A 10,385-nucleotide genomic window follows, 5' to 3' on the forward strand; every position below is an offset into this window, starting at 1 on the left:
GTCATGACCGTCATTCGCAAACCTATCTGCAACAACCCGTGAATTTTGTTTTGACCGAATGACTACAACAAATCCTACAAAGGCTTTTAGTTCTGAAGTTGCTGTCTCTAACATGGTGGCCCTTGAAATGACGAGCATGGAATCTGCGCCCTCCTTACCTATGGCGCCGAGGTTGCCTAGGCCGAAGAAATCAGCTACTAAAGGGAATCAAAAGAACCCTCTACCAATGAGGCATTCACCGAGGAAGAACCCACAAGTTTGGCAGAAGAAGAAGAAGGATAAGGCAAAGCAACCGAAGAAAATAGTGGACATGAAGGCAGAAGAACTCCGCGATGGCGTGGAGGAATTAGACGTTGAAGAGGGCGAGCCTATCACATGGCTCCCATAGTATATCCCTCTGCAGAAAGGAAAAATGAAAGTCACCAAAGACCTAGATTTGGGAAAATTTATGGTCTCTACACCATTGTTGCCAGAACAGGTCATTTTTGAAGGCATGGTCTTAGCGCGCATCTTAGTGTTGAAGATGGAGGATTGGGATCTCACTGACCACGAGAAGTTCCCCCACTTAGCTACTAACAAGTACATGACAAAGATCTACTATGAAGGAACTGGGGTTACACGGTTGGAACCTATGAAATGAGCTAGAGGTGTTGAGTAGGCCAAATTGTTGCACATGCTTTGCATACCACACTTCCATCGATCAATTATTAACACTATGTGTGTGCGCCAGATGCTCGTGCTGGTGCATGATGGGTGCTTATGGCTCAGAGAACCCATCCCTATAATTTATATGCTCATCCATAAGATTACGAAGTTGCCCTATAAAAAGGTGGACCATGCTAAGGAGTTTGGAGGGAAAAGTGGGGAAAAAGAGTTGGTAGATAAAATGAAGGTAGAGTTTGGGCTGATCAAAAAGTCACGTTGATACTCTCTTTGCTCCATTCAAGACTAGGTGGCGGAGTTTGCTTCCCAAATTCTAGCAGGGAAAATTATGCGAAAATTCCGCGCGGACGAAGTTCTGGCACCAGTAGTGTCGTTGGCTGCCCAGTGCACGAAGGGAGTACAATACAACTACGCACAATATTTCTGTAAGGAATTCCTCGCAAACTTTTGTGAAGCACAGGAGGACAACAAGCCATTTCACTATGCCTAGCTCCTATTGCTAATTTTACTAGTAGCATGGCACCTACCAGAGGATAGTTAGTTTCCTCCGCAGGAAGAAGATTTACTAGAGGTAGCAAAGTTCACTTCACTGTGGGCGACAAAGGATCTGGAAAGGATCAAGGAATCCAAGATTTTCTGGATATTGGTTGAAATGGACCTCTACATAGTAATCAATTAGTGACCAAGGTTGTCTCCAACCTTGTTCGAGCAATTGAGGGCCTTCGCGGAGTTTAAGGCTGACTTCCATAATGTATTGATCAAGGTGAGGCAGTACTCTAAGCATATATGGCACAAGTTGCCATACTTAGTCTCAAAGACAGAGGTGTAGGAAATTGTGGGAAGTTGGCCAAGGGAGTGGCGAAAACCCATGGATGTTGGTGCAGGTACCAGTCAGGGCGGAGAAATATCAACTGTGCAGACGACAACTGCGTAGAAGCAAAAAGAAGTAGTACAAAAGCAGCGTGATCATTGGCCGAGCAGAGAAAGAAAGAATTTGCTACTGAAAATAGCGCACTCCGAAAAAGCATGCTGAGACAGAGTGCACTAACATAGAGGAAGTCAAAGCATCAACTTCCCGGCATATTGATGAGTAGGAATAGTCAGAGGAGGAAGGAGGTAGGGGAGAGGAGCAGAGGACTCCCTTCACATTGAAGAAGCACAGTAAGGAGACAACTGTCGGTCCAAGGAAGAAGCACAAATCAGATAAACAATCATGCATTGACCCAATGATCCTCGCAAAAGGGGACCTCAATGAAATTGGGATCAAAGTCAGAGACACAACAATGGAGTTATGGAAATAATTTGAGTAGTAGTACATGCAGACACTAGGGAACATTCAGAAGGATCTGTGCGAATTGCAGAACTAAAAAGGTAGGATTCAAGCGAGCGTAGGGCAAGCAAGCGGGGTGCAAGTGTTCCTGGTGCAGGGGAGAGAGAAAGTATTGGAGATGGAAAGGACTCTAGACCTCAGCGTCATCTCCTTACCCGAAGGATCAGTCCACGCAGAAACAGAGGAAGACCGCACTCTGCTAAGCACGTTCAAAGACATCGAGGTAAAATTAGCCGCGCTACCACTTCAGACTCTCCATGCACTGCATCACGGGGTCTCAGACGAGCTTAGAATCAGAGAGAAACGAGCACTTGCAGTAATCAAAGAATTTAAGGTAAACAATGAACAGATGTTTGCTGAGGTGGCTCAAGATCTGAAAGAAAAGGAATAGTTGCAAGCACTAAGTGAGAGACTAGAAACAATGATAACACAGGCATACAATTCAGTCCCAGAGTTAAATATTCTGGAAGATGCCACAGCTACAACGAAGATCACGAAATTGTCTTTTGCAGTCCGTGAATAAAAAGATGTGATAGGTAGAGTGATGTTTGAATTCCAAATTAAGGTCTCAAAGATGCAGTTGAAATTTCATTCAGGCATTCTGCAAGAGGTTCGGGAGTAGCATGGAGCAGCCATCAAGGAGAGCATGGGAACTTTGGATGCAGTAGTCACAGGCTGCACATTGATATTCGAACATGCCATGGAGCTATGGATGACTCTGTAGGAGGACCCAAATCTACAAAAAATTGGCATAGATATCCAAGAGACACAACAAAGGTTTGATGAAGTCAGGGCGACTGTGCGCACTTTGGCGCTAGTCCAACACCTTGCTTGATTGCAGGAAGGAAAACAACTACAGTCACAAATTGAACAACTACTAAAGAAAGAGGCTATTCTAAAGGCCAGAATACAACCATGGACAGAGGAAGAAAGTTAGCTTACTCTATTAGTCCAGGAAAAGTTGAAGGCACTTCAGCAGACACCGAGAATGATGCATCTGCCAGTAGAAGGCCTGACTACAAAAAAGTTGGTAGAGGAAGTGTAGAAGGCCACGGTACAGGGTTCTGTTGACATAGAAGCATTGCAGCTTGAGTTCAGTGACGTCCAAAACAAGATCAAGGTGCTAGCAGAGTGACTCGAGGGCGAGTCACCATATTTGTGTTGGGGTCGTGTTGGGATAGGGTCCCTAGGGTCAATTTTGGGGTTAGTTTAATCAATTTTTGAATAGAATTTTGTAAAGAATGTAAAATCTCTACGAAATGTGGAATCAAAGCACGCAACTAAGTAGAAGTCAAAGGCGTGTTAGCCCCTTGTATGGGTAAGTGATAGGATGGTTTTGAGACTCACCCATAGGTTGTGAGCCATTGTATTGTATTAGAAAGGCTATAAATATTTGAGTCATAGCGAGTCTAGAAATCAATCAATGAAATTTTTTAAAGAAGAACAAGTGTAAGGAAAAGTTCTAAGGTAGGAAAGCTCTGTTTCCTGTACTTAGGCAAAAGTGGAAGGCTCCTGCAGTTGAGTGCACGGAGACCTTGGCATGTCCACAAATGAGTGTGTGGGCCCATGTAGCTGGGTGTGCAGGGTGGAAGAGTCTGTAATTTGAATGTTGAATCTAATAAAGAGTGATTTTGGGCCGAATATCTTGCATCTGTGCCTTGTTCTTAGTTCTATTTAAGTTTATGCATTGTTGCTTAATGATCTATTTTCTATGAAATAAAGTGTATCTCCTGCACGAATCTATTGAACCTGTAATATTTATGCATGAAATAAGTAATGATCTGGTTTCACGAAGGTAGTAGCTAAATCTGTTATGATAGAGTTGCAGTGGTGAACCATAGGAAGACAGATCTACGTGAAGGTGGATCTAATCCACAAGGACTTCACATTCCATATCACATGACCTCTGGGTGCAGAAACCTGGTTCTTGCATCCCCCAATACTGCTTCCTGTGAGACTACAACCTACACTATGCAGGTTGTTGCTGAAAGGGCCAACCATTAGGGTTTTATTGGTTGGTGTGAATAAATTTGAACCTGGGTTAGGCCCCCTTAAGCCAAAAATGAATATCATATCCTATGAGATAAGATATTTGTTCACAAAAAGGACAAGAGCCTTGGTGTAGTGTACATGTTCCTGAGGATTTATGTCTCAGCATGGAGACACTCTAGTGACCATTCTTTGGTTCAATGCAATGACAAAATTCAAGTATCAGACATAAATGGAGGGATAATGGTCAACAAATGGAGCATCATTCCTAGCATTGAAGAGGAATAAAACCCAGGATTGCAGTTGAGAAACTGGGGGGAATGAAACATAGTTTCTAGTGAGTTATGTGGAGAGGTCTGTGGGTTTGAGTGCACCAATGAGGAAAGGTTGAGTGATCATGTGCTACAAAGAAGAGGCTAAGAGTGCCTATGGAGTGGAAGGAGACCCGAGAGCCTTGTGTTGTTGTGTGAGAGGCCGAGAAGATCCTGTGAACATAAGAGGTCGAGAAGAGCTTATGGAATAGAAGGGGATGAGTGCTAACTGTATGTGTTTAGAGCAGAGGGATGAGAATGGTATGATGCTATGGAGTGGACAGAGTGTTGAGAGAGTTGTGATGAGTGACTATTGTTGAGAAGAATAGTGGGCTGTTGCAAAATGGGTAGAGGACAAAGAATGTTGCATGGGCCAAGGGCTAAGGAGAACAACAAGCTGATATTAGGTAGAGTAGCTTCCATTTACAAATAGCATTAGTTCCTTATTGAGCATGGGTTGGAGCCTTCATACAGGAAGTTGGTGCTTCCATCTCTAGTGGTTATTTGAAGAAAGCTTGGGGGTTGGTGCCTCCTGCAAGTTGGTGCTTGCATAAATCCAAGGAGCTGCAAGTTAGTTCTTGAAAAAAATCCATGAAGTTGGTGCTTCACTTGGTGCTTCTAGTAAGTTGATCAGGTGTTTGCAAAAGGAGGCAGTTGGTGCTTCGTGCTAGTGGGTGCTAGCAAACAATCAAAGGGAGTTGGTGCTTCCTACGAGTGGTGGATCACAAATAGATTGATGTAATAGAGTAGGTTCTCTTATTTGTACATCAATAACAACAACAAGATTTGGTGGGTTTTTCTTGAAACTTGGGTTTCCACATAAAATATTCATGTCCTATGCTTTTGCTGCTCATGATGTTCATGCCTGTATTAATTTATATGGATGTTGTTATAGTTTTTAAAGGGTTGCTCTCATATAATGGATGCAAAATTTGAATGAGTAAACATAAATTGGTATAAAAGTTAAAATTATCCTTATTACTAATTCATCCACTCCTCAATATTGACATTGTTTCCAACAATTGGTATCAAAGCCAAGTTCCTTCAGGAATGGCTTAATCTCTAGAAGGTAGATCGAAGGGAAAAAATGGCTATTCAAGTTTGGATAACAACATGAGGAGTTTCATTTTTAAATGGATTAGAATATGAGATCTAGAAGATTAGAATGGAAACCTACTTGATGGTAGTTAACGAAGACATTTGGTTGTCTGTGATATATGGAGAGAGGAATGTGTTCAATACAGAAGCCAAGGAAATAATCATGAATGTGTTGTTTACTCCAAATGTTGATAAAGTGAAACATTGTGAGTCAGTAACAGAAATGTTGGACATATTGCAATGTCTATATGGAAGAGAAAGCTACACAGCTCAAGAGGAGGTTGAAGAACCTTTTTTTTCAAGAAGTGAACCAAAACATGTAGATGTTGGTGCTGGAAATGATAAATAAAAGAAGAGAAGGAAGAAGTTGAAGAAAGTATCCTAGAAAAAATTGTTGAGAAGATAGAATATCTTCCTCTTAATGCACAAGCTGCTCGTCATCACTCTCAAGAGGATGATGAAGGGTTAGAAGAAGGATCATGCTACTCAAAAGCTATGTTGTTGCTTTGTGATAAGTTTAAAGAAATAGGTCACCCATTATCTAGGTGTTCATGTGAATCACTTGAGGATAAAGATAGCCATTCATATAGTAGTAATAATGAAGATATACCTGATTTAGTAGCAATATCAAAAGAGGGATCCTCTAATGAAGAAGATGGATCCCAAGCATGATCATCCATAGGAGAAAATAAGAGTACCCCTAGTAGTGATGAAGAAGGGATATCCCTCAGACTTGTGGAAGATTCCATGGACACATAGAGGAATTTAGATCTTTGTGGTAACTCAGCTAGCACCTCTGATAGTGAAGAGAAGGATATGAATGAAAGGATATACTTTAGAAAGAATTTGATCTTTGCTCTAAGGGAGGTTAAGGATATATTAGAGGAAAATATCAAGCAAGAGGAGCAATTGAAAATTCATGATCTTGAGAATGAAAATTTGAGAAAAAAAATAGTTGATATAAATTCTCAACAAGAAGAGGCTAGGAGATTGCATGGGAGGTTAACCATTTAGCTAGGTGAAAGAGAATCTCATTGTGAGAGACTACAAAATGAAGTAGTATCATTGAGACATGACCTAGAAAGGGCTAATAAAGAGTTGTCTCAATATCAAAAGCTTGAGGAGAGCATAAAGGCCTTGGATGAGATGCTTGTTAAGCAAAGATCCCTACTCATCAAGGCTAGTTTGGGTTTCAAAGAAGAACCAAGCTCCAAGAAGGAAAAGGTTGGAAGGTTAACCACCCATGTAAGGGAAGTTGGAAATTACAAAAAAACAAATGAAAATAAGTTTCTGAACTTCAGCAACAGAAAGGAAAGCAGTAGTAGCAAGAGAAGATAAGGAAACAACAGTATGCTAAGAAGCAACAACAAGGAGAGCATCAGCAGAGAACTAAGTAGTAGCAAGAAGAAATTCAAGGTAGTAATGTAAATTTCCATGGAAGGTATATGAAGATCCAACAAAGGTACTTTTCCCCTTAAGGACAAAGCCGTCAAGGTAAAGGTTTGTTCAATTCTCAAAAGCCCTTTTATGTGTACTATTTTTCTTGCAATAATTTTCGGCACAAATCCATGGATTGTCGATGGCATGAAAGAAAACATAGTGTTCAGAGAAATAATAGGAGAAGGCATGATTGCAGTAGTACAGGAAATGAAAAGAACTTTTGCAGATATGGTAATTTCTCTACCCCATTCTTAAGCCATATTTAATGCTACAATTGTGGAAACTCTGGGCACAAGGAAGCAGACTACAGACATGAGAAGTTGAAGCATGCATCCCAGATGATGCGGTGAAATGAAGCAAGTCAACCATTAAGGATGAATAGAAATATAAGAGTAGAGGAATCTAAGTATGTCTTCAGTGCTCTGTGTAAAAAGAACATGTTGAACAATGGAAAGAGAAACAACAACCCAATAAATCTATTCTTGCAAACAAAGGAAAAAGGAAGCAAGAGAATTTGGGTGAAGAAAGAGGAATGAAAGGTGAAGTGTCCTCCAGCCATGCACAATTGAGAGAAAGCTCAAACATGGGAAAAGAATCATCTTGAGGATAATGCTTATGTTTGGACTTGGCCAGAGAAGGTTTGGAAGAAAAATGAAGATGATCTGCTCAAGGGGAGTAGATCCTCTATTTCTCTTCAGTAAAGGAAGAGAATGGCCTCAAGGGAGGCTAAAGAAGCCAGATGCAAAAAGATAGAAAGAATAGACAGAAAGCTGCATTTGATTGTTGAAGGTATGGTTGAGTCACCATGCTTATCACATTAATGTATTTGTTTATTTCAAATTTATGAGCATTTAAAGAGAGAGGAGTGTAGCCAACTAGGTTTTATGGGGAGTACACAACAACATCTTATGTTGTGAAAAGAAGAAGAGGAGATGGAGCGAAAGTGTGGAATTTAAAGGCCCAAAGTTAAGTCAGGTCCATAGGATCAGTCGCCACACAGAAGCAAGGAAGCAAATGTAGGAGATCAGAGAGCATTGGTTTAGGTGGAGCTGCTTTGATAGCAGTAGCAGGAAACTATTGTTAGCTTCAGGAAGAAATATTGCATAGAGAATTAAGGGTTTGCATCTTTGGTGAAATACCCTTATTTCATTTAAGTTGTGAATTTGATTTTTCCTAGTAGTATTGTGTTCATGAAGCGCAATGGGTATAAGATTTCAATGTCCCTTAGTCTTCAGTTGGTATCGCTATATCAATTTATGGTCTGGGTTCATATGGAGTAGCCTTTTTATGTAAGTGAATATTTCTTTTTGAGAAAGAGCTAAAAGAGCTTGCCTATTATAGCATCCAATTTGTATCAATTTCATGGTGCAATTGGTATTTTTTAAGAAACAGTACCTGTTGTAGAAGTATGATCTCAAAGGGAGAAGTGTTTAAAATTCTCAAGAGAAGTGAGCATAGAGGATGAAGCAACAAAAACAGTGAGGAGAAAGCTCAATGCATCAGTAATGATTGGTATTTGCAACAACAACAATACCATGAGAAATTTTAATTGGTATCAATTTATTTTAATTGGTACAAAAGACACATTGACATAGAGTATTCAGCTAGCAGCCATTAGGTGTCAAAAAATGTAGGCATTCAAATCAAAGGCAGTATATGTTTAGGGGGAGCATATCACATATGTCTAGTTTATAGAGTAGCATTAGCTATCAGTCCTTAAAGAGGAGTCTGCAGAGAAGAATGCACATTAGCAGTTAGACCCTCGTCATTGACAGTCAGTGATTGCATGGGGGAGAAGAAGCAGGTTGTATCCCTTTGCCATTGATGTCAAAGGGGGAGAGATTATTGGAAAAGTTGTGATGGCCCAAGAAAAGGAAAGAAAGCCATTGGTGGATCATGGTAGGAGAAGTGTGGAAGCAACATAGGGATTGACCATCAATGTGGAGAAGTGAAGAGGTGTTGCCATCAATGCCAAAAGGGGAGATTGTTGGACAGTTGATAGTGTCTGTCTTTCTAGTGGAAGTTAGTGTGTTGGAATTGATGTCAACAATAATGATGGGAGATCAAGTTAGGTAGTTTGCATTACCTGACAGTTAGCAAGTGTGTTGACATTGATGTCAACCAGATTAACATGGATGTATGTGCTTGACAAGACAACATTGATGTCCACTAGGATAATTATGATAGCAGTAGATGCTAGCATTGATGTGATTGATGTGTGAAGCTTAGGGGGAGTCCCATGGTTTCTCCAGTCTCTGGTAGAGAGTCATTATAGTAGCATGCTTATTAGAGAAGCCATAAAATGATGCCTATGATGGTGCAAAGTCCCAAAATTTGGAGGAGATTCTTCCTTAAGAGATTAGATCAGATACTCATAGAGTTAGCACAGTTGGTTAGTGCTTGGAAAGACTTTTCCAACAATATGTGGAAGTCCATAAATGGATATCGGGATCAAAAGTTATTGATAGCCAAATTAATGACCTTGAAGTCCTTAGGAGTAGGCTGAATTTTGAATATTGGAAGCAGGCCAAATTTAGGAACCTCATGCCTTGGGACATCAGAAGGGTTGAATCTCGAAAGGCCTAAATACCAGAAGGCCAAATTTTGGAGGTCGGAGCCTCGGGATATCGGAGCAGGAAGAATATCGGGGAGCAGGAAGAACATCAAAACCTCAAATATTGGAAGGCCAGCATATTGAAACCTCAGAGGTTCAGTACATCAGAATTTCAGAGTTTCCTAACTCCTTGTTAATTGTATTCTTTTGAAAGAATTGAGGGTTGTGGAGAGCAGAGATTACAAAGGAATTTGTTTGCAAAACCAAAGAACCACAGAGCCTTTCTCTCTTCTAGGATAGGACCCATGGAAGCAGGTGATTGGCCCTTAGGAGCTAACAGTGGCAAGTGACGTCAGCATGATGTGGCAGTTCGGAGGACATGTGGCAATCATTTTCAACATTATTAGGTAGCCTAATGGGGAAAATACTGGTGACGCATTTCACCACTAAAGAGATGCCACATGGAGTTGATGATGAGAGCATGATGTCATTCGAGAAGTACATATCAAAGGTTGGGATTTATTACCTCTTCTATGATTGAGATTTAAGAAAGTCCCGATACCAGGGAGCTTCGATGTTGTTTGGAACTTGGTCGTGGAAGCCCAAAGAGTTAGAGGCACAGAGCAAGGCTTAACACATAAGTGTTATGGAGATGCCATGTGGGTATTTCAAACCCCAGAGATTTTGTAACTCCATTCTAATTGAATTTTAAGAAAAGTTCTTATGCCTGGGAGCTCCGATGTTGGTGGCACTTGGTTGTGGAAGCTCAAAGAACCAAGGGTGAAGTGAAAATACACAAGGAGATAGGCCCCTGACGGGATCCTGGAGGCCTTAGCACCTAAGTGATATGTCATCAGTCATAGCTCCTGGTTCCATGGAGGAAATGTGATAAGGGGCTCAGAAAAAGGGGATAAAGGCGAGGCTCAGGATTTCAGGATCTCATAATTTCGTAAGCTCACGTTACTAAAAAGTTACGATATGTTGGAGCTCCAAAACTGCA

The sequence above is a fragment of the Pinus tabuliformis genome, chromosome 7 (genome assembly GCF_031772625.1).
Source record: "Pinus tabuliformis cultivar Carrire ecotype Pingquan chromosome 7, CPIR1, whole genome shotgun sequence".
NCBI lineage: Eukaryota > Viridiplantae > Streptophyta > Pinopsida > Pinales > Pinaceae > Pinus > Pinus tabuliformis.